We start from the raw sequence: 5,190 nt of genomic DNA on the forward strand, positions 1-5,190 counted from the left end.
GTCTTGGTACCAGCAGCCAGGAAATTAAAAGGCGTATTGCCATGGGAAAGCCAGCTTTCAGAGACCTCTCCAAGGTACTAAGTAGCAACGATGTCAGCCTGGAGACTAAGGCACACCTGTTACAGGCCTGGTCTTCGCCATTACTTGTTATACATCAGAGAGCTGCAAAATGACTAGGGATGACAGAAGGAGAATTGATGCCTTTGAGCTTTGGTGCTGGAGAAAAGTATTGTATATACCATAGACTGATAGGATAACAAACAAGTTCACCTTGGAGAGGGTGAAGCCAGGCTGTTCCTCGGGGGCAAGGATTCTGAAGCTTTGTCTGACATACTTTGGACATGTTTCAAGGAGGCACCAGTCCTTGGAGAGATAAATCATGCTTGGGAGGGTGGAGGGACTGCGCAGGAGAGGAAGACCCTTGATGAGATGGCTTGATTCCATCTCTGGGGTAACGGGAATAGGCGTACTGGAGACAATAAGATTGGCAAGGGATAGGGCATGGTTTATGGCTGTTTTATATAGGGTCGCTATGAGTCACAAGCGACCTGACAGCACATAACACCAACAACAAATAGATTGAATAGGTATGGAGAGAGAGTACATCGCTGTCACGCTACCCTGGTAATTTTAAATGATGTAGTGTTCCTTTGCAACTCTTAAAACTTGCTTGGCTCCATAATCAATGTTCTTGGAACCAACATTCAGGAAATAAAAAAAAAAACAAGTCACAGTGAGGAAGTCTGCAGTCACGGACCTCTCCAGAGTGCTGAGGAACAATGATGTCATTCTAGAGGCTAAAGTGCACCTATTCCATGCCATGGTCTTCACAATTAATTGTTACGCATCAGAGAGCTGGATGAAAACCATGGATAACAGAAGAAGAATTCGTACCTTTGATTTGTGGTGCTGGAGAAGAGTCTTGAACATACCATGGACTGCCAAGAGAACAAATAGGTTTGACTTGGAGAGGGTTAAACCAAGTTTTTCCTTGGAGGAAAGGATTTTGAACCTCCATCACACATACTTTGGACACGTGGCCAGGAGGGACTAGTCCTTGGAGAAAGACATAATGCTTTGAAGGATGGAGGGACAACTCAGGAGAGGAAGACCCTGGATAAGATGGGCTGACATGATAACTGGGAAAATGGGATTAGATATGTCGCAGTCAGTGAGGCTGGCTCAGGATATGGCAGGATTCAGAGCTATTGTACATAGAGTCCTTTTGAGTCACAGGTTACTTCATGGCAGAAAACAACAACAGTATTTCCTTGTTCTGTTCTCACCACAGCCTTGTGGTCTAGATATAGGTTTTGCATGAGCACAATTAAGTGCTCTGGGGTTCCTGTTCTTCTCAATGTTAGCCATTTGTTATTATCTACATAGTCAAATGTCTTTACATAGAGTAATAAGGTAAAAATAGACATTCTTCTAGTATTCTTTACTTTCATCCAGGGTCTGTCTGACACCAGCAATGATAATGTCTCTGGTGCCACGTCCTGTTCTAAACCCTGCTTGAACTTCTGGCAGTAGCCTGTCTACTGTTTTAGTTGTTTTTGAATGATCATCAGCTGTGGGAAGCCATCCTGAGCGGGTCTTGGCTCTGACATGAGCAACTCTATTTTGTCCGTGGACCTCATTTCATGGACTCACTTCTGACATGCAGGGGGCTGAGCTCAGTATAAGGCCGCCCCGCCCATCTCTAGGAAACTGTTAACCTCACTAGATCAGTGTCTGTAATTCAATGCCTTGGGGTATTCCCCTCCTTCCTATTGTAAACGGATATCCTGGGGCTGGGTTAGAGACCTAGGCAGTCCCCCTATTTAAGGTGGTGATTTAATTCAATAAATTCGAGGCTTGATCAGGAAAACTTATCTTGCCTCCATTTCTCACGTCTCTTGTCCCTCCTCAATCCTCACTCCTCCTCCTCAGGACACATTTGAAGGAACCTGATGGCTGGGGCAATCAGCAGTATTTTGCTTGCATGTGATACCAATGACATTGTTCGATACTTTTCACATTCTGCTGGATAACCTTTCTTGGGAATGGGAACAAATATGGATCTATTCCGACCATGTGGCCAGATAGCTGTCCTCTGAATTTCGTGGCATAGACTGGTGAGCACATTCAGGGCTGCATCTCTTAACTGAAACGAGTCAATTAATATCTCATTGATTCCTGGGGCTTCCCCCCCCCCAATGCCTTAAATGCAGCTTCAGCTTCCTCCTTCATTTTCATTAGCTCCTTCTCATGTAATTGCAAACGGCAGCTCCAAAACACAAACCAAAGTATTATAATGGAATGTGCAGAAAGCTAGAATTGGAGAAGAGAAAGAGAAGCATTTCTCAATCTGAGAGAATGGAAAAACACATTTAAGGCTGAAGTCACAATAATGAAAGATGTTACCAAAAAAATAAAATAAAAAAAAGAAAGATGTTATAGGCAATATATTGAATGATTCAGGTACTTTGAACTTAAACACTGTTGTCTACATATATCATGTGAGATTTCTTAACCTTAAGTGGAAAAGGCTGTGTTTAGTAGCAGTTTCTGAGAGGGCAGCAGACGTCTTTCTTCTATCACTCAAGTTATTGTTGTTGTTCTGTGCTGTCAAATCGCTTGTGACTCATAGCGACCCTATGTACAACAGCCCTAAGCTCTGCTTTGTCCTGGGCCAATCGCACTGTCTCTGACACTCTCACCCCGATTACCCCAGTCACTGCATCAATCCACCTCATAGAGGACCTTCCCATCCTGAGCTGTCCCTCAGAGGAAAATGAGGTGGTAACGGGCCTGCGGATGACCCCGCGTCACCACTGTGAAGCCTACAGCTCTGCCGGGGAGGAGGAGGAGGAAGAAGAGGAGGAGAAGGTAGCTACGTCAAACTAGGTGACAGGCAGATCCAAAGGATATCATGAAGTTTCCAGGACCTTTGGAGAATCAGAGATTGTCTTTACTAGTAGAAAAGGCAATCTCTAGAGAAGCCCAGATGTGGAAGGTGAATGTGCCTAAAATGCCTACAAATCAGAATGTTTCTCCATCCCAGAGAGATGAAGTGATTCAGTGGTTGGCCAAACTCAAGTACTAATTCAACCTTTACCCAGAAACATTTGCTCTGGCTAGCAGTCTTTTGGACAGATTTTTAGCTACTGTAAAGGCCCACCCAAAATATTTGGACTGTATTGCAATCAGCTGTTTCTTCTTAGCTGCCAAAACTGTTGAAGAAGATGAGAAAATTCCAGTATTGAAGGTATTAGCAAGAGACAGTTTCTGTGGCTGTTCTTCATCTGAAATTCTAAGAATGGAAAGAATTATTCTGGATAAATTGAATTGGGATCTTCACACAGCCACACCATTGGATTTTCTTCACATTTTCCATGCCATTGCAGTGTCAACTAGGCCTCAGTTACTCTTCAACTTACCCACACTGAGCCCATCTCAACATTTGGCAGTCCTTACTAAGCAACTCCTCCACTGTATGGCCTGCAACCAACTTCTGCAATTCAAAGGATCCATGCTTGCTCTGGCCATGGTCAGTTTGGAAATGGAGAAACTTATTCCTGATTGGCTCCCTCTTACAATTGAACTGCTTCAAAAAGCACAGATGGATAGCTCCCAGTTGATCCACTGTCCGTAGCTTGTGGCACATCACCTTTCTACTCTGCAGCCTTCTCTGCCTCTAAATTCCGTTTATGTCTACCGTCCCCTCAAGCACACCCTGTGACCTGTGACAAAGGAGTGTTCAGATTACATTCCTCCTCTGTCCCAGGCCCAGATTTCTCCAAGGACAACAGCAAACCAGAAGTGCCAGTCAGAGGTACAGCAGCCTTCTGCCATCTTCCAGCTGCCAGTGGGTGCAAGCATACCTCTGCTAAACGCAAAGTAGAGGAGATGGAAGTGGATGACTTCTATGATGGAATTAAACGGCTCTATAATGAAGATAATGCTTCAGAAAATGTGGGTTCTGTGTGTAGCACCGATTTATCAAGGCAGGAGGGGCATGCTTCCCCTTGTCCACCTTTGCAGCCTGTTTCTGTCATGTAGTCTCAACAATTGTTAACTTGAAAATGCAAAACTAAGCTAGACTACTCTGAGACTGGAACATGGAAAATGTGGGAAGGTTTTTTAAGGGATGTATACTTACTTTATCAGGCTGAAATGAAGTGAGCCAGGGGGTGAAAAAATCCAACAAATACCCTTGTTTTCTGTGCAGGTAATTATGTTCAGCATTATTTAAACACTTAAAAGACCCAAAAAGGTATAAAAAATTTCTTTGTAATATTTCTCAATTCCACTGTTCCCTCTGCTAAAATGTAATATAATTTGCCCCATTTCAAAATTTATATTTAATGTTTTCTAAAGTTCTAGAAATCATAACTCAACATCCCAATTTAATTTTACTCATTTGCTTGCTTTTTTAAATGAATTTTAGGCATGTTGATCCATGTCCTAGCTTCAACTACTAAATAGAAAACTCCCAAAATTATTTTTAGTAGTTTAGTGAAGAAATTATATGACTGTAATGTATACCCCATGATTGAAATCAGCCTAAAAAGTTATTAAAAATTGCCCTGTGTTAATCAAAGGTGGTAATAGAAAATACTCATTAATTTTGTTTGTCTTAGTTTCTAGAGTCAAACAAAATTAGTGCTTTTATTTTTATCTTGGAGTGAAACTTAAAAGTGACATGTTACTAGGACACTCTTAAGATTTATTGAAAACATTTTTGACATTTGTATAAAATAATTTGTGATAAAGTTAATATATTCAGGTGCTCACCAAAGAAATATGTATGTAAACAACTAAAATGAGATTTTCTAACTATGAAGATTTTTCACTCATTTAATAATCAACAAGAATGACTGTTTAGATGCTGGGGCAGTTTATGATCTGAGTCTGTAACATGTAGTAATTCAGTGCCCAAGCTTTATGTTATTAGAACATTCTTGATAAAAATTATTTACCCACCTCCCCAGTCTACCTGTATTCCCTTAATGACATCTGAGTCCTGAGCTCTTTGTGCAGTCTAAAGAAGGTATTGCAACCACAACCATGTACTGAATGATGATGAAAACCTCCGGTAGCAATAAAAAGTTGTCCTTAAAAAAATGTATTTGCAACGAATAAGTCATTGACTTTGGAGAATATGTTGTTGTTGTTGTTGTTGTTGTTGTTGTTGTTGTTATTGTT

At 41.4% G+C, this 5,190-nt stretch overlaps 1 pseudogene; it reads left to right on the top strand.

Annotated features, from left to right (window-relative positions):
• The first annotated feature begins 2,899 nt into the window (after nt 1–2,899).
• On the top strand, nt 2,900–4,044 carry LOC102857279 (annotated as a pseudogene).
• The last annotated feature ends 1,146 nt before the right edge of the window (nt 4,045–5,190 follow it).

The sequence above is a fragment of the Elephantulus edwardii genome, unplaced genomic scaffold, assembly GCF_000299155.1.
Source record: "Elephantulus edwardii isolate Elephantulus edwardi_28Jun2011 unplaced genomic scaffold, EleEdw1.0 scaffold00514, whole genome shotgun sequence".
NCBI lineage: Eukaryota > Metazoa > Chordata > Mammalia > Macroscelidea > Macroscelididae > Elephantulus > Elephantulus edwardii.